Source organism: Pollicipes pollicipes, unplaced genomic scaffold (assembly GCF_011947565.3).
Source record: "Pollicipes pollicipes isolate AB1234 unplaced genomic scaffold, Ppol_2.1 Scaffold_678;HRSCAF=775_pilon_pilon_pilon, whole genome shotgun sequence".
Classification (NCBI taxonomy): domain Eukaryota; kingdom Metazoa; phylum Arthropoda; class Thecostraca; order Pollicipedomorpha; family Pollicipedidae; genus Pollicipes; species Pollicipes pollicipes.
In genome coordinates, this window is record NW_023596939.1 from 54,475 (window position 1) to 74,785 (window position 20,311).

The 20,311-nt window shown below is 46.5% G+C and overlaps 1 non-coding gene across 1 annotated transcript; it reads right to left on the reverse strand.

The window, feature by feature from the left end:
* Positions 1 to 7,105: 7,105 nt before the first annotated feature.
* On the reverse strand, positions 7,106 to 7,179 carry TRNAN-GUU (transfer RNA asparagine (anticodon GUU)). The gene has a single exon. It is a non-coding gene; the product is annotated as a tRNA-Asn (tRNA).
* Between the last annotated feature and the right edge of the window lie 13,132 nt (positions 7,180 to 20,311).

A 20,311-nucleotide genomic window follows, 5' to 3' on the forward strand; every position in this document is an offset into this window, starting at 1 on the left:
ACATTGAAGACATCCCGAGAGTAGATTGTAGATCGATATGTTTGATCGAAATTTGAGGGTGAAAATTTTGATTGTAGGTCGAGTAGTTCGGAAATTATTTTGGAAAAACCTTCGGGAGGTAAATTTGACTCCCCACCCGAGCGCGTGTTAAGGTCACTATAGGTTACTGACTTAAAATGAACCAGGTCAACATTTTGTTTTTTAAGGAACGTACTGCCTAGCGTACTCTTTGTCGCCTAACCAAATGCAGTACTCAAAGCAGTCTTGCATTATTTTGGTCACCATGACCTCCAAAAAGTCACTGGCCTTAAATGAGTATGTGACCTTTTGCTTAGGCCAGATGCGTTGGGCTCTCACCCTTCTCGGAGTATTCTTCTGACGGATGTTGGTTGGTTCATCGGTGCCCGCCATCCGGCTGCCGTACCTCTAATAGGTCCCACGGCCATCGGCCATCCTCCTCCGATTCTCACCAGCACGGGCGCCCGGCCCAGCCAGCCCCAGCTAACTGCTGCTTCAACAGCCACTTGAGCATGCCGCTTCCTATATCCGCCATTGGTAGTTAGACCAGAAGCGTTTCAGCTCGATGGGTTGCTCAAAACTGGCATTTAGTTCCTTTTGGGAAGCCGCATTTCCCCAAATTAAGATATGGTGACTACCCGTAGTGTGCCAGAATTCACGTAAAGGCTAGAGAGTACTTAATCGAGCTCAGAAGACCATTTTCTTCACCGAGACCCTGGATCTGGATCTGGATCATGAGGAATAAGGTATGAATACGGTAGCCCATACTCTAGATGACGAGGCCCAATGTCGTCTGCAGGAGGCCCCTTCGCTGGCCCTGGTGATCCCGGTTATGGACTATGAGCCGGCTGCTCTCGGTTAGGACACACCCTCTACATTCAGGAGGATGCATTTCTGAAAAGCGGGCATCAGATCACCGCGGTTCCGGATCAGGGTGCCCTATTTTGGGATAATGAGACCCCCTGGCGAGATTTGGAGGTCCCATTTGTGAATCGGAAGCAGCCTGTTCAGGATAAGGAGCCCCATTTATGCGTCAAGTAGCCGTTTTCTGGAACAGGAAGCCCTGTTTTAAATAAGCAAGACCATTTCCTGAATATTTGGACGCCTGTCATTCTGGATTTGTTTAATTGTCGACGTTTATTTACCTAGAGATGCTGCATGTGAGAATATGATAAGGTGGCATATGTTCTCGGTGTCCCTTTTCCTCTGATGGGAATGTTCCGCATTTAAAGATATTGAAGCAAGCATCAGATATGGTGAAATGAGCTCACATGACTGCTGATTGACTTCTAAGTGGAAAGGCTGCGCTAGACAACACAAATTCTCTTTTAAGTAAATACTGTCCTCATTACGTCACTGTTTGATTACGTCGTAGAACGTCCGCATGACAACACTCACTTGTAGTTCTTCAACCTCCCGATAGACGCCCCACGGGTTGGAAGTACTCGCTGGGCCAAACATCGTGTTTTGGCCCTTTCTCGTGTTGTTCTTGCGTATCTATCCGTTAGCTTAAGATGTTTGCATGTGCCCGTTTTCTACGTTATAGCGTTATTGTCAACTTATTTCACTGCAAATCGTAATTCCGTAATAACTAGGAATAATGCACAACTTCTTGCATTATGTGCTACAAAACATATCTTATAAAAAATGTTTGAACGTTTGAGGATGTCAATTGGCATGTTTAAAAGGCAGTCGAAAGCATGTTTCAGCTGAGCAATTTATATATATATATATATATATATATATATATATATATATATATGTATATATATATATATAATAGGAATGGATTACCATTCACAGCACTGCGAACCGGGGCCGGAATTTGGTAGTGGAACTAGGCAAGCGAACACAAAATCTCCATTTTCTTGTTGCTGGCGCTTTTGATCTATTCAGGGGACATTTTCAAAATTGTACGTGCAAAAGTGACGCCCAAGGCTTATTTTTGAACCTTGTGAATTAATTCAGAAAGAATTTCGTAGACGTTATTTCACAACGGCTTTCCTCGTGAGTCAAACGTCCGCCGCCCGGTGTTGACCCGCCAACGCCGCTCGATTTGATGGAACCCGCAACCATAGCCATCGGTGTTCTTGCTTCTGGGACAGTGAGCACACAGGCTCAAAGCTGTATATCTAGGTTGCCTCACATGTTGCTGCGGAACAAGGATGGACGCAGGGAACTTTCTGAGATGGGCTAGGATTGTGGGGGGGGGGGGGGGGGGGGAGTGATGCAGTCAAATTGATCTAGCCCCCTCTCAGATCCTGATTTTTTCCCGGATGTCGGCTTGATTCATTTGAGTTCCTGTTGCTTTCATGTTCAGGAACTTCCCTCTCAATGCCGACTTGTCAGTTATAACGGTCGTGTATGAAGTTGATTGTATAGATAGTGATGCGTTTAGGACCTGCTGCACAATGGCGTAATGGCCGAATGGCTAGTGCATCACGCCACGGAGGCCCGTGATATGGTCGGGAGGTGATGGCACAACGCCTGGCCCTGTCACACCGCCGGACACTGGCTCACAACCAAGCCGGCTGTCCTGTCCCAATCTTGCCACTATTGGCGGAAAACGAGGCCTACTTAAAGCGCAAGTGATTGCCGTCCCGTCTTCCCCTACGCCGCCCCGAAAGGCCTCGGCGTGGTGTGCTGGGCCGTGACCGGTTGGCTGCATGCCCCGGGTCGCAAAGGTATGGCAGTGGCAGAACTCATCGAAGAGATATGTAATCTGGGGCGAGGTGAGGAGCGGATCCTGTGCATCCCTCGCTACATCTGCTGTTTAGTCGTGAGACGCTGAAACGCACACGACGGTAAAGTTAATTATCTTTTTAACAATTCGCTTGGTGACGAACTCCAATTTTAATGAAAGCACTCCAAGCAGTCAATCGCGGCCTGAGAACACTAAATCTAACGGTTGTTTATCAATGTCGCGTGACCTTCAACGCCAGGTTCAAGGCCAACTGGTGGGACACTCAATATCACATCAATTGTACTGGCCGATTTCAGATTTTCGAGCATAAAAATCTTTTTCATCATACAAGCTGACGTCTGTCATGAAGTCCCCGACGTCTAAAGGTCATCTTTCGAGGTGAAACTCAAGATCAAATGACCGGGATCTCCATACCAGGGGAGTGTCATCCGTATCGTTTAACACTATCTAAAAGTGGCAACATGGAGCTGTGTGGGAAAAGAGGTAGTCTGGACACAAAGCCTGAATCGTTCTGTACACCATATTTGATGACGTCAACGGCACGGAAGCCTCTCAATTAGCCAGCTGAGTGTTACACAACCCATTAGTTTGAATGGTGAGTATGTTTTGGCGGCGTGCGGCTGGCGCTTCCCGATTGGACTCTGAATGAATGGTCTGCGGTTTTGTCATGCAAACTCTATTCTGGAAGGGTGATGGAATCTTGGAACAGTTAACCTCATCATAATTTTATATTTTTCCGTAGGGTATACATAAATAGGGGTTAAACGTCATGCGGCGTCTGTAGCGCATCGCGTATCGCGCTTGCTTGGCGTTTCACATCCGTGGGCTGGGATCAGTTGCCATGATCGCGGCTTGTCCGAGGGATTCCTGTGTAGTTTGTTTTGAACGACTGGTAGCATTTAACATGCTCGACCTGTGAGTGTTTTATTATGCATATGTGTGCATGCTCGTAGATACACATAATGATTATAACACACATGCTTGATGAACACACACACACTTGATGATAGCACACCATATTGATTATTTATCCGATCGGGTGTTAGCAATGGTAAAAATATATGCAAATGCATATAGGCAAAACTATACAAGCCCTGAAGTAAAAACACTGTTGACTGTGGCATCATGAGGCCCATATCATACAGTTTTACTGTACACACCTTACACCATCACTGTGATAATAAGAGTGGGAGCTGTTACAAATCAATAATACAAATGCTCATGTAATCACGCTATAGACAGGGCAAGTTCTGCAAGTTGAGCTGTTCAACTCTGCCACCAGGCACAAAAAGCATAGGCAATTCTAAGGCTCTAACGACAAGCCAGCCCTGGACAAGCCTGATCATGGAATGCGATACACCACAACTGCCGCATGACATATAATCCCGTGTTATATAATCATGCGTGCAAAAATTGTACATTCTGATGAGGCTTAACTGTTTCACGACTCGCTGTCCATTCCAGAAATTGTGCAAATAGCGAAATGACAGAAGATTTCTTCTCATTCCAACCGGGAACCGCAAGCCGCACGCCACTAAAACATACTATTCAAACTAATGGGTTGTGTAGCAGTCAGCTGGCTAACTGAGAGGCCTCCGTGTCACTGACGTCATCAAATATGGTGTACTTCACGTCATGCAGGCTTCGCTTCCAAACTACCTCTATCCTCGTGCAAGCTCGATGTTGCCAACAGTCTTGCTCCATACGACCGACTCCCGATTTTAACACGCGCCCGGGTGGCCGGCTAGATATCTTCGCTCGGGTGGGGGTCAATTTCACCCCCTGAGATTTCGGGAACTAAGAAAGCTAGGGACACCAAATTTGCAGGGTGTATTGATCTGTGCGTGAATTCACTTAGACCAAAGTTTGAGGTTCCTATGTTATGACCTTGAGGTCAAACAAAGTCAAACAAGGTAATATTTCAGGTTAGTCTCCGAAGTGCCCCCGGAACCTATGCAACTGTTTCCAAGCAAAATGTCACAAGCCTATTTGAGGTCAGTGACCTTTTTTGACCTTTTCTAGGTCATGGTGACCAAAATCATGCAAGACTGCTCTAGGTTTTGAATTTGAATAAGCGACAAAGATTACGTTAGACAGTATGTTCCGAAATCAAAATGTCGTCGACGTTCATCTTAGGTCAATGACCTGTTCTGACCTCTAAGAAGCCAATTGAAGATGTATAATGCGGTTCCTACTATCAATAAATTCGAAATGAGCACTAAAAACTATCCCATACAGCAAGCCGCTCTAGAGTAATGAGTCGGGCTGGTTTTGACCTTGGTCTAACTCTCATACCTGACCTTGGGTCAACGTAATTTGCTTATTCAATATTTTTGCTGGCTAAGAAAGCATCTCAAAGATGTATGGTTTCGTCAAACACTCCGTTGTTTTACCAGATGATACGATTCCCTAGAAATTGCCCTACCTGAAACCATGGTCTGACTTTGACCCGCCATAGGTCAGCAACCTTACAAAGTACATCTAAATTTGTTATGTCAAACAATCTGCTATTCAATTGCCTATAGCTATGGAAAATTTGACTCGGCTACACCGCGCCGTTCGAAACCATTCTGGAAAAACCTTCGGGGGTCAATTTGACCCCCGCCCGAGCGCGTGTTAAGCCTCAGAATTTTCTTTGGAGCATGAGCTGGCGTCCGCTAAAAGGGTCTCATTTCAAGAGAGGTCATCTTGAGAGGTCAAAAAGTCTCCTAGCTTCGAAAGAATGCTGACCTTGAAGAGTCAGCACTTTTTGAGAGGCATTTGAGACCTTGTGGTGAGTTTGGTGGCCTTGAAAGGCAGAGCACTTCTTGCTGAACGCTAGTTTATGTGCTGAAGAAGATTGTGATGCTTAAAAACCTTAAGTCCGCCCGTGTCCTTTGGGAATATTGCGTTACCACCTTAATGTCCACTTTAAGGGCAGCCTCGAGGGCTTAGAGTGTCATAGTGGGCGTTATTTACGCACTGAAGAAAGTTATGCCCCTTGAAATATGAAAAGCCGGTGATATTTTGATGAAATGGAGTTCCCAACATTTTACCTCAACTTGACCTTGAAGGTCGCGTGATCAACAATGCACATCAGGTTCGGTGTTGGTTTGCTGTAATTTGCTATCAGATTTCAATAAAAATAAGATTTCTTCAGTGAAATAGGGACTCGTTTGAAACAGATCGCCAAATGAATTGCTAACTTACGGACGTGAAATAAACCGCATGGATCCGGGCTGCCAGTTGCTGGCAGGTGTACTATCTTTGAACATAGTGCAAGCTGGACGATGATTTACGTCCGGCCCTGCATCCACGAGACCTTATTGCGAAATTCGCCCTATAAAATTCGCCCCTGTTGCTGTATGCATGGATGCCTACTACATCTACGCAATCGATACGCAATCTGTCGCTGTATAAGCAATGCGATGTATTTTGTGTAACAAAACGGCGCAGCTCGCGAACCTATCCGTGTATGTGTCGATCAATGCAAATCGGTCCAAAAGAAGGTGTGGCATGTGCCCTCATGTAGCGATGATCATCATTATGTGCAGTGCACGCATGCAAAAAAGTGACCGTGAACATGCCAATCAGATCTGCGTGTGGCGGGGGGCAAAAGGGCTCGAGCCAACAACTCGGAATGTTTTAACATAAAAAACACGCCTTTTACTTAAAATGCTCCCTTACCTTGATCAGCTTGCCGCGGGCAGCGACATGTTCGTGGTGGTGCAGAACGGCTTCCACGAGGTTCACTATGTCACCACTTCCAGGTTCACTATGTCACCGCCAGGGACACGCCTGGAGTTATACGGCAGGCAGCTTGGTCGCAACCTGCAGATCCGCATGGTCGTGGCGGAAGTATGGCTGGCACGTCACGTGGGGTGTGTGCACTGCGAGGCCTGTCAGCTGCGTGTCCCCTCGACGACCGGTCCCTCTGCTTAGTCTCTTTATCATTCAAAGTTTGTGAGGAATGCTGCTGATACTCCTGCCATCAGCTTCCCACGATTTGGCTCTAATGGAAATGCAGTCTAAAATGGTGCATCGCGTCCGACAGATACCACTTTTCCAATCGCTTACTACATAACTGTTGACTTCGTCATGTCCATCGTCTTCGTGTTGCGTTGCAGCTGAGCTCTCAAGTACGGCTGTGCCGATAATCTGCCATGAAAGTCGGGCATTGACCTCGTTTATATGAACAAGCATAGTTATGGGAATGGTCAGCCAGTCGAAAAGAGTTATGGGCCCTGATAGTGTCAAGCAAAATACTGTGGCGGCGCGTGCGTCAGAGATTTGGCGCGATGTTGATTTTCAGCGCTGGCGATCACGATAGCGATTGGTGGCGATACTCCCGTCGACCAGCAATGCAATTTGCATGTCAGTTCTTCAAAACTGACCGGCGCTGGTCGCCCCCGGGTGGGCTCGAACCACCAACCTTTCGGTTAACAGCCGAACGCGCTAACCAATTGCGCCACGGAGGCCCGTGGTGTGCCAAATCCGACTCAACTTCGTGCGGTTGTATCGGACCTGTTCATCTCTACACGTCGATCCTCCGGCAAGTGATGGCGCATCTCCTGATCCTGCCAGCCGGCAACGAGTCCTTGCTCAAGCGCTGACCGGGCGCGCAATCCCTCTAACAATCTGACCGCAGTACCGTCTTCCTGTTTGGAATCTCTCAAATCGTGATGTTTCACGCAGCACCTTGTCTGCTTGTTTGCGTGTCCCACGTCCCGAGGCGTAACTTTATGCACTTTCGGGGGTTCGAGTAAGCATAGGCCGGTTCCCTTTAACGGGTGGGCCTTCATGTACTTCTGGCAGCATCCTGTCCCATCCACATCCTTTTTGCTGGACACGATCTCCGGCTAGGGGACCGTCCACATAGCAACCATCATCACCGTCATCCATACGAGCTGTTGGCGAGCCACCTCAGCAGGTTGCGTCGGCGCTTGCAACCTGTGTGAATTTTACATCGAGGAGGTCATCTCTTCAGGCAGGTGTGTAAACCCTTAATTTCCGGTGGTTGAATGTCAGCATAGATGAAGTAAAACTTGTCCAAAGAAATGTCTGTTCTGTTTGCTGGACATCAATCTTCTTCGGGGCAAGTTGCAGATGTCGGTCTTCTGGCCCTCCATTGGTCCCAGAAAGCAGAAACCTGTTGCCATTGCTTCCTTTGTGTACTTAAATTTCTCTTTCTTTAGTGTTTAATCGTAACTGTGCTTTACAAGCGGCAGACCTCACTCGGTGTGCCAGGCATCTGCTCGCACGGAAAAAGAACTGCTGCGCTCACGACTACACTTGCACGGCTCAGGATGGGAAGGTGCGCACACCGCTTCCCACGTTTGTGGTATAAGGACTGCTTTTTTAGTATTCATAAGCGTGGGGTGACTGATAATGCAGTGTGGTTGCAGCAGTTAGTTTAAAGTACAGTCCAACAAATTTTTCACCTGCTTGCATCACAGAAAAGTTCCGTAGAGTGGAATTGACACATTTTACATGTTTTATTCCAGAGTGAAAGAAGTATTAACGTGCCGTTAATTGATTTTTGTGAAGAAATCTACCCATGAACACACCTTCAAAATGTCGCTCTATGTGACTATTGCTTGTTTCATAATATCCTTTAATCAGTGCCTCTTCGCAAACTCAATGTCGATTATTTTTGGCGGATTCCCAACCAGGGGTGTTACTTTCTAAAATTAGTTGGGTGGCTCAGCCAAAAAAGCTGACCTCACCTCCCCAATACTTGATTTTTCCCCGCACCTTGGCCACTCGAACTCGCTTCCTCGATGTCAACGTAAGCTTGTTTTAAAACTTTTGAATATTTCGTGGATTCCAAACGTTTTCTAGGGAAGAAATGATAACATTTTTTTTCAAATTAATGAGAACTGCCTTGTGAAAAGATTAGTCAGACGAATTCAAAAAGAAAACCTCGTTGTAAACCTTTGTGAGGGATCAATGAAGACTACTGCTGTGGCTCATTGTGTTGTATAGCCACCACAGCCACGATTATACAACAAACACACTTGCCACTGTCTGGAAAAATATGCATCAGCTTGGATCAGGCTTACCCTGAAGATATCACATCTCGCAGTTAATTGCTCTTTATCCCAATCCAGGCGCTATCATTTGAAAAACATGTTACGCACTTGCAGCCTGGCTTAGCATGTGAAGGAGTTAGCATGACAAAGGCATGGGGTACCTGCAGGGTATTTTTCGTACCCTGCAGATGCCTAGTGCTGTTGTACAAAGCATAAATTATGCTAGTGGGGATGTATTTAGGTACTTGCTGCTTGGCATACCAATAGTTAAGATAATTATTCTGTATTTGTTTGTCCTAGTGCCCCTTTTTTGACAGATGCATGGAGGGGTTCAGAGGGACATTGGGGGGGGGGGGGGGGGGGCTCAAGTCAGAATGGGGGCCTCAGGCCCCTCCGAAAGTATATAAAAGGATGTCTCTGTTCCTAACTCATAATGCCGAAATATTGCAAGCTGAAGGCCTTCCTTCCTTATATAAACTCTCAAAGGAATGTTCCACATTTAAAGTATTAAAGTAAGCATCAGATAGGATGAAATTGGTGCAACGTTACACGTTTGCACGTCTGCTCACCTGCGCAAACCAAAAACGGAGACATTCTAAATCTCTATTTATTGCAGTTTAAATCGCGGTTGTAGGTGCCCTGGTTGCCGAGATATCGCGCAAAATGTGAGAAACGGCCGGTAACGGCCAATCTATCTCGTTGGCACGTGCACGCATGACACGCAGCGCGTGAGGCATGGCAATTCATGCAGCGTGATTGTCTGTTCGAATGCCCATCAATGCATACCTCTCTCCAATGGCTGCGTGCCCTGGGTGCTGCGATGTGTCCCAAAACTTTTTAACCTGTCAAAATGCGAAATTAAGTCTTTCCGGAGCGTGTGGATGTGACACGTAACCTGTGCGTGGGCACACGGGGAAACACGCGACTGGCCGTTTAATTGTTGATCGTGGCATACCAGTCCCGTATGGCTGCATGCTCTGAGTGCGGAAATGTGGCGCTAAACGCAAAAACCGACGAAATCCGCGAGGCGGATCCTCACAGCCAGTGTGCGCATGGAACGTGGTACTTGCGACATTATATTTTACACCACGCGATCGCCCGTAAGCTTGCTTATCGAAGCACGACACTCTCGAGTCGCTTTGTGCCCTGGGTGCCGCGATGTCGCAAACAAGTATAACATCGTCCAAACAGCCCAATTCACATTTCAACACGTGGGCGCCATGACACGTGACACGTGTGACCAACCATTGCCATCTCACTGCCATCATTCCCTACCGAGGCGTGTCGCTCCAGAGTGCGTGCGTGTCCTGGATGCCGAGATTTGACACAGAACGTGTGAATCCGTGGAAGACAGCAAAATCCACATTTAAGCGCGTACCACGTAATACGTGGGAATGTACCATTTTGCGTGGCACATCTTTTCGTGCCACTCCTTGCCACTCGTGACTTGTGAAACTGCTGGTGAGAACGTCTTTATTGGTGGTAATAATTTAAGCAGTGGTGAAATGTCCATGTTGGTTGTAATTCACCCAATTTGGTAGATGTGTCTATTTCGGCTATTTTGAAGCTATTTTTGGCGATCAGTTAATGGGGAGTCACGAAGAAATCAACAGATCTGAAAGTCACGTGTGCAGATGGCCATTTTGGCCTTCAACGCAGGAGGAAGCCGCGGGACGCCGGGAACAACACCGTTTTGTCGCGGCACAAAGACCCGTCGTGGAGTCCATTCACCTAGGTTCATTTACGAACGACAGATGTCAAAATGCAAGTAGCAAAAGGGTGGTTAAGAGACAAAAGGAATCGGCCAACATGCTGATGTAGTTGTTAACGCTAGGTTATGAACAGCTTTAACGGTAGAGGCTTGTATTTGGCGCCGAGTTTTAAAACTCGGTTGCTTGAGTAATGCAACTGTAGTCGTTTTAACTTAAAATGTTGAGAAACCAAATTCACGCCTGCACGTGCACTAGGCGTCGAGATGTGATCAAAAACGTAAAAAGAGGTTAAAACACCTCGTTTTATGTTTTCACCAGGTGTTCAAGTGTGATGTGTGACGTGGGCCCACCAATCTGATGCCATCCAACAGCCCATTTGATAGTCTATCTGGCTGTGCACGTTCCATGTCGCTGCGACGCTTGGTTATCGAAATATGGCTTGGGGAGTGAACGCCTGTCGGGCCGTCAGCCGGCTTTCGCAAAATTGGCCTTGCCCGTGTTAAGCCTGTGAGGGATTTTTCGCCTTTTTCCTCTCATCACGCACTTATTTTTGTGATTTGCAGAATTTTGACGTGACACAGACGCATTCGGGCATCAGCCCTTGATCGCATAAAAATATAATTACAAAATTCCTTACCGTTTAGCCTGCACGTAATTCCAATAAATCGATGGGGGCCACACACGTACGCACACATTGCTCCTTTAGTACAGCAGAAGAGGAAAAAGATAACTGTTGGTAAGCTTTTAAGTGAAAAATATTGCTCGGGGCGACACAGTTTCTCAAATATTCGATAATGTCTTAATCTCTAATACAATAGTCAGAAATCGTGCTAACGAACGCTCGATGTGAACGACTGAACACTTTTTTGCCTTGATCGTCACATGGCCAATGAAATGGAAAGATTTGAATAACGCTATCATGACGCCATAGATGTATGAGTGACCTTGAATTAGTCTGTACGAATAAGTCCGCACATCCTCACGGGCGCGTTACTCAGAAGCTAGAGGGATTTATGTCTTAAGAAGGGCAGGGTTGTGAACTGCACTGAATGTGTGGGAACTGTGTGTTGAGTGGGTCTGCTTGTGGTCATCCTTACCATCACAAAGATGACCCCAACAGGAGGGTCTGCCCCTGCGACAATTTCACATCAGAGGCTCAAATCAGTTTATGTTTTAAGTACAAGCGAGCACGGTACGGTTGGTGACGAGATTTTCGTCGGTCATTAACACGCGCTCAGGTGGAGAGGAGTCAAATTCCGCCCCCCCCCCAAAGGTTTTTCCAGAACGGGTTCCGAACGACGAGGCGTAGCCGCGCCAAATTTTGCATAGCCGTAGAAAATTGAATAGCGGATCGCTTGACATAACAAATTTAGATGTACCTTGTAAGATCGTTGACCTATGGCAGGTCAAAATCGGGCCATGATTTCAGCGAAGGCAATTTCAAGGGAATCGTTCAATCTGATGCAACAACGAAGTGCTTGACGAAGCCATACGTCTCCGAGATGCCTTCTCAGGCACCACAAATATTGAATAAGCAAATTACGTTGACCTAAGGTCAGGTATGAAGGTCAGACCAAGGTCAAAACCAACCTGTTTTATTGCTATAGGGAATGCTGTATGGAGTATTTTCCGGTGCTCATTTTGAATTCATTGATGGCAGGAACCGTATCATACATCTTAAATTGACTTCTTAGAGGTCATAATAGGTCATTGATCTAGGATGACCCGGGTCGACATATTGTTTTAGGAACATACTACCTAGCGTAATCTCTGTCGCTTATTCAAATGCAAAACTCAGAGCAGTCTTGTATGAATTGGGTTACCATGACCTTGAAAATGTCAAACAAGGTCACTGACCTCCAATGGGCTTGTGACCTTTTGCTAAGAAACAGTTGCCTAGGTTCTGGGGGCACTTTGGAGTTCAACCTGGAATTTGACATTGATTGGCCTTGCTTGACATGAAGATCACGACCTAGGAAGCTAAAACTTTGACCTAAGTGAGTTTACATATAGGTCAATACACCCTGTAAATTTGGTGTCTCTAGTTTTCTTAGTTTTCCGAGATCTCAGGGGGGTCAGGTTGACCCCCAGCCCGAGCGAAGGGTATCTAGCCGGCCACCCGGGCGTGTGTTAAAGCACCTTTCATGTCGTACCTGTCTTACCAGCACCTCAGCTACCACAGCTAAACGAAACTCAAAGCTTAGTATTGGTCTGTGCTCGTTAACACTTGCAGCGTGAGCATGCAGGTGTTAACGTTAGTGTTAAAAAGTCCCGCCGATCTAGGAGGATTGTTGTCTGGATACGTGAGCTGTAGTTGCAGAGGTCAACAGAAGACGTTGGAGCGATACATGTCAAAGATTCATCCGAGGCTTTTGCTGTTGAAAGTAGCAGCCTCTTTGAGGTAAGAGGCTGTGCACCACTGTTGAAGTTCTATCACATTGCCCGTTGGACCCCTGGCTTTACGTACTTGTCGGTGGACAGGCGTGAGATAAAGCGCCTGTTATTTTCATCATATTGCATGTAAAGCTGGGTGAATGTGGTACATGTGCTCAAAAATTTCGTTTGCATGTGTTGATACCAATATTGTATGGGTTTTTGCTCTAAATGGTTGGGACCATGTTAGGAAGTGTAAGTTCTGCACTTGTCTAGATTATGCGAAAATAGTGTAGATCACTTGCGCGCTCAGCTGATTGTGCGATGATATCACAAATCCAAAGGTGATATTATTGCCAGGTGCTTGTGGAACCATGTTGTCGGTACATATGGAGCTACTAGGATGCCGTTTTGCAAAGTACGTGCGGTTTAGGGATGGAGGGTGAGAGGCAAGACAAAATGACTGTGCCTCCAAAATGCACTCAAAACAGCTTTCTCCATAGATTTGACGCACTTTCTTTTCACAGGTAGGAGCGAGAGTGTAGTTTCTCGAAATTAGTTTGGGGGGCTAAACCCTAAAAGTCATGATGAATGAAAAATAATGCCTTAAAATGACATTTCAAAATTGGAAACTACACCCGTGGTTAGGAGGTACAATCCCATCCCTCTATCTGAATAGGAAACTGCACGCCTCCAAGCTGGTTATGTTGATAATGCCTGTATCTGATGAATCCGTTAGTTAAGTCTCAACCATCATTCGGTGCTTGATGGCTGGCAAATGATACTTGACTGCAAATGAGTTCCCGAAACAAAAATGTTTGATGGTTATGCTCCATTGCATTACATTTGTCTTTGTTTTGTGGTCTATGGCATTTAGAGTTACGTTGCAACGGTTTCTGAAGGATTTGGCTCCAGGTGACAATTTAGACGGTTCAAAATTTCGTCGGTGACAGAATAGACACTTTTCTTACCAACATGTCCATGGAAGCCAACATGGAAGCTGGCTGGAACACCAGAAATCGATCTGAATTGACGCTCATGCATTATACATGGCAAGGATCACGGGTAACCTTGGACTGGCATGCTACTTAGCAAGCCAAGGGAAATTTTGGCTCGCTGAATGAATTTCCACTCATGTTTGGATGCTGGCAACGAAATGTGTCATTCTGCTGTACTAGCTCATGTTTTGTCAGATGAAATGCATATTTTTACACCAGCGTATTAAAAATAACAAACTATGGTAGCCAAAAACTTTAACATTTACCCTGCTTCGCCGATTTTCATAACGCGAACTTATAGGGCGGCGGGCATGTCTTGCCGTTTGCAAATTAAGAAATGTAGAACCTCGCAGAAAAACAATGAGCTGTCATTAACGAGATCTCGCGCTTGGTAGAAAGTTTCTTGGTGTTGACTGGCCACACTATAGGAAGTCTTAGGTCAAATTTTCCTGAAAATCAACCTATTTCAGCTTTGCATGTACACATGTACGAGGCTATGCAGCGTAGAGACATGGCACATGAAGGAGACGTGTTTCTTGTTTGACTTTGAGCGCATTGGTACACAGTTTTATTTGTTTCGAACCTACGGTTATGATGTAGGGGCTCTTTAATGTAACATTGCCAGCCCCACGCCAGCGGGGCTGGCAATGGCAAATGGCAATAACACACAGCCCCACGCCAGCGGTCCGCAGAATCGTCGCCTGCCACCCACCGCCCCAGCTGGCCTTGGATCGTCTCGCAGCGCTCGTAAAATAACATCGTGCAATGATGCCTCGTGCAGTAATGTTGATGAACATGTGCAGTGCGAACATGGAAAAAGGTGGACATGAGCATACAAATCAGTCTTGCGTATGGTGAAGGTCGAAAGGACTAGGGTAAAACAACCAGCATTTTGATAAGCAAAGAACGCGCACTTCACCTAGAGTGCCAGCCTTTCCTCATCAGCATGCCGCGGGCAGCGATATGTTACTAGTGATGCAGAATGGGGTCCACGAGGTTTGGTGTGGGTGCGTGCCTCGTCGGGATATGCAGGGATGTGTTGGTGAAGCGTGATAACCGGTTTTGGTGCTTGACATTATCCTGGACACGATCTCCGTGCAGTGCGGCAGTATCCGCTGACGCGGTTGCAGCGGCGGCAGCAGAGGCATAAGCGCCGTCGGGCGGCGCGAGGCAGGGAGACGCAGCCACTCCGTCGCATCCGCTGAGCCGGCGGGAAGGGGGCGTCGGCGGCGGCTCAGCAGCGGACGCCAGGTTCACTAAATCACCGCCAGGGGCACGCCAGGAGCCACGCGGTCCAGGCCGCCGCCACCAGGAGTCAGCTTGGTCGCGGCCTGCAGGTCCGTATAGTCATGGCGGAGGTATATCTGCCATGTCACATGGAAGCCATGCACTCTGATGCCTGTCAGCTGCGTCTCCGCTCGACGCTTAGTCCCTTTGCTTAGTCTCTTTGTTTTTCAGTTTGTGAGGTGTGCAGCCGATACTACTACGTGCATTTTGCCGATCATTTTACTTCAATGGAAATGCAGTCTCAAACGTTGGGCCCTATATTATAATAATCACTTTTCCGATTATCATATTTCTTTCTTTGACCGCATCATGTCCATCGTTTTTATATTGCATTGCACCTAACCTGTTTAGTCCAGTTGTGCCGAAAATCTATGGTGAAAGTCGGACACTGACTTTATTTAAATGGAAAAGCATGTTAAAGGGAATGTTTCATATTTTAAAACATTGAAGTAGGCATCAGATATGATGAAACAAGCTCACCCAGAGCTATTGATGTAATTTTAGTAGAGAAGACTGCTCAAGACACCACAATTTCTCCGTTTATAAATGTGCTTCTCGATTCTTCGTTGTTTTATTACGTCATCGTACCTTGCACAACATTGACTGAGAGCCAGTTGACGGCCGTTTTGTCTGGAAATCGTGCTCACGAGAACCAGATATGAACGACTCTACCATTACATTCTTATTTCGGCCTTAATGGCCGCATACCTTATGGAACGAAAGGATTTGAATGACGTTACTATTACGTCATGAGTCCCAGGTAAAACTTGAAATACTCTCCCAAAAATATTGTTTTCATTTTCTCGGCTGTGTAGCTCAGAAAAAGAGAAGTTTATCTATTAAGAAGGGCAAGGCTGTGAACTGCACCGAAAGGTCTTCGAGACGGCTATTTCAGTTCAAAGCCCGGTAAAAATGTGGAGCACTCCCTTTAGTAGAAATCAGTCGAAAACAGTTATTGGTGCTCACCGTGTCAATCAAAATATCATGGCAGCGGGCGTGTCAGGGATTCCACGCGATGTTGATTTTCAGCGTTAGCGATCACGATACCGATTGGTGACGATATTTCCGTTGGCCAGCAATGCAGCATGCAGGTCTGTTCCTCACAATTGACCAGCATGGGTCGCCCCTTGTGGGCTCGAACCACGAACCTTTCGGTTAACAGCCGAACGCGCTAACCAACTGCGACACAGAGGCCCGTGGTACACCAGATCCGACTCAAAATCCGTGTGGTTGTATCACACTTGTCCATCTCAACACGTCGATCTGTCGGTAAGTGATGACGCATCTCCTGATCCTGCCACAGCAGCGGAAAACGAGTCCTTGCTCAAGTGCTGACCGGACGCGCAATCCCTTCAACAATCTGACCGCAGTACCATCTTCGTCTTCAGAGTCTCTCAAATCGTAGTGTGTTTTGCAGGACCTTGTCCGGACGTTTGCATGTCCCAGGTCTGGGCCGTGCAAACGTGACGGCAAAGGCGTCAGGGTAAAGGCAATGGCACCCCAAAGCCGTCTCTTTACATACCTTCGAGGTCATACACTCATCACGCTCTCTCGGTCCGCCCAATGCTCCTTTGAACCCCTCCTCCATGAATATAGGCCAAAAGGTATACTTTACCGAGGAAATACAGGATATTTCCTTTGAATGCTAGTGCGCTTCGTACCTGAAGACATCGAAATATGTTTATGTTAATCTTGCACCGCATAGTATCCTGTAGGTATCTAACGTGTTTGTAGGATCCAAACTTCTTTATATGTTAAGCCGGCCCGCAAAAACAATGGCAGATTTATCACTAGATAACGCCAAGGATCGAGACAAAAAATAGACGACAGCGTTAAGTGTAAGGTGGATGGTTTGAATGTGCAAGAGTTTTATAAGGTTCGACATCTACTTATCACGAGCGCCACACCTCAACAACATTGCACAAACTGCACCACCGTTGTGCGTTTTAAGCAAGGGTGAACGTTGCACCACATAGTACTGCGTGCACACGACGCGCCTATTAACGCTCGCTCGGGTGGGGGTCAAATTGACCACCTAAAAAGCTTTTCCAGACTGGTTCCGAACGGCGTGGCATAGCCGCGACAAATTTTCCATAACTGTAGACAATTAAATGGCGGATCGTTTGGTATCACAAATTTAGATGTACCTTGTAAGGCTGCTGACCTACGGCAGGTCAAAGTCAGGCCACGGATCGAGGGAAGTCAATTTCTAGGGAATCGTTCAATCTGATGGAAGAATGAGGTGTTAGACAAAGTCATGCATCTCTGAGATATTTTCTTATGCAACATAACAAGGGAATGACGAAATTGCATTGGCCTAGGGTCAGGTATGAAAGTCAGACCAAGGCCAAAACCAACCTGTTTTATTTCTCTGGGGCGTGCAGTATGAGGTAGTTTCTAATGCTCATTTCGATTCTTGTTAGCAGGAAACGCGTTAGGCATCCTTTAAGAACTTCTTAAATGGCAATGGCCTAAAATAGCCCAGGTCAGCATTTCGTTTTTAGGAGCATACTGCCTAGAGTAATCTTTGTCGCCTATTCAAACGCATAACTCGAAACAGATTTGTATTATTATGGTCTTCATGACCTTCAAAGGGTCAAACAAGGTCATTGACCTTAAATGAGCATGGGATACTTTGCTTAGAACAGGTGTCTAGGTTCTGAGAACACTTTGGATGCCAACTTGGAGTTTGACCTTGTTTGACCTTATTTAACCCGAAGGCCGTTACCTACGAACCTCAAACTAAGTTCTAAGTGAGCTCACGTACAGACCAACACACCCTGTGAATTCGGTATTTCTAGCCTTCTTGATTCCGGAGCTCTCAAGGGGTCAAATTGACCCCCGCCCGAGCAAAGGGCATCCAACCGACCACCCGGGCGCGTGTTAACACGCGGATATTTATGGACTTGTGATGGCACGTTGGCCCATCCAAGCTCTTTTTGCTGGACATGACCTCCGGCCAGATGATCATCCACATGGTCACCATCATCACCATCATCCACGCGGGCTGATGGCGAGCCATCTCGGCATCTTCCGTCTGCGCAGGCTACCTGTGTGAATCTTGCACCAAGGGGGTCATCTCTTCAGGCAAGTGTATAAAAATTATGATTACCGATGGCTGGTTGTCAGAACAGTTGAAGTAGAACTTGTCCTTTAAAAATTATAGTCTGTGGAAAATCGGTCCTCTGGCCAAGTCACAGATGTGCGTTCTCTGTCCCTCTTTGATCTCCAAAATCCAGAAACCTGGTACCCTTGCTCGCTTTATGTACTGAACTTTTTCTTTCCTTAGTATTTAATCTAGTGAGCTTCACAAGCGGTGGACCTCACTCGGTGTGCCAGGCATCTGCTCGCACAGAAAGGAACTTCTCTGTTCACGACCACGCTTGCACGGCTCGGGATGGGGAGGTGCACACACCGCTTGCCCCACTTGTGGTATAAAGACTGTTCTCTTAGCATTCAGGGGGGTGAAGCAACTGATGATGCAGTGTGGTCGCGGCAATGAGTTTAAAGTACAGTTCGACGGTGTTTTTCCATCTGCTTGATTCACAAAACGAGTTCTGTGGAATGCAATCGACACATTTTACGTGTTTTGTTGTAGAGCGGAAGAAATATCGGCGTGACGTTACTTTATTTTTGCGAAGAAACCTAACCATGAACACACCTTCAAAACGTCGAAATTTTTCTCTGCAGCCATTGCTTACTCAGTGACGTCGCTTAGCCAGTACCTTCTCGCAAACTGAGGGTCGATTGTTTTCCGCTGATTCCCGACCTGAAGCGTCACTTTCTGAAATCGGTTGGGGGCTCGGCCGAGAAGGTGGACGGCACTTGCCTCAGTACCTGATTTCTCCCCGGATTTAGACTACCTGAGTTTACTTCTTCGATGTTTTTGTTAGAATTTGTTTTCTTTTTGATATTTCGAAGACTCAAAATTGTTTTCCCGGGAGGAATGCATTCATCTTTCAGGCTACCGAGAGCTGTGTTGTTGTGAAAAGCTTAGAATGGGGTAAATCAACAGAAAATCTCTTACTAGACTTTAGTAAAGGATCACTGAATGAGCACCGCTCCCGCTGATTGTGCTGCATAACCACCACAGCAACGACTATGCGGCAAATATATTTGCCACTGCTGGACGACAACATCCATTAACTTCTGTCAGGGTCACCCTGTACTCTTAATAGCTGCCGCATCTTGCAGTTAATTGTTCTTTATCCCAATGCAGGCGCTATCACATGAAAAACCTGTCATACATTTGCAGACTGGCTTAAAACATCAAGGCATCAGCATGACAAAAGCATAAGGAACCTGAAAGATGCTATTCGATACGAACTATAAATGATGCTAATAGTATTGCATTTCGGTACCTGCTGCCTAGTACACCAATAGTCCATATAACCGCTCTGTATTTATTTGGCCCAGTATTCCCTCTTTGATGTATGCATTGAGGTGGCTCAAAGAAACGTTGGGGGGGGGGGGCTCAAGTCAGCGTGGGGCTCAGCCCCCCCCCCCCCCCAAGCCTATAAAGTGGCATCCCTGTTCCCAGCTCATATTGCCGACACATCACGAGGTCAAGGCCTTTCTCACTCATGTTAGCTTTAAAAGGAATGTTCCAAATTTGAAGATTTTCAGCAAGCATCAGATATAAAATAACTTGGCTTCTGATTACTGGTAAACTTTTAAGTGAAAAGATTGCTCTAGAAGGCACAAGACTTCTAATCTTCATTAATTTATTACTCTATAAAACATAATTGGAAATCGTGCTCACGAACGTCAGATATGAACGGCTCAGTACTTCTAGCTCTCTTTGCCTCGATCGCCTCATTGCCAATAACATTGAAAAATTTGGATGACGTTTTTATGGCGTCATGGATGCTTACGGGACCTTGAAATAGTTTCCACGAATTAGTCCGCACATCTTTACGGGCGTGCAGCTCAGAAACTAGACGGGTTAAGGTGTTAAGCAGAGCAGGGTTGGTACCTGCACTGAATGTGCTTGAATTGTGTGTTGAACGGGACTGCTCATCATGATAGTGTTTATCCATATAAGGGTGTTTCCAACGGGGAGGCCAGGCCCTGCAACGATGCGGCGTCAAGGCTTGGAATCAATTTTAGTTTTCAGCACTATCGAGCGCGGTACGGCTGTTGGCGACATTCCCGTCGGCAGCTAAAGTGCCTTTGATATCAGTTATCACAAAACCGCGCCGTGACAGC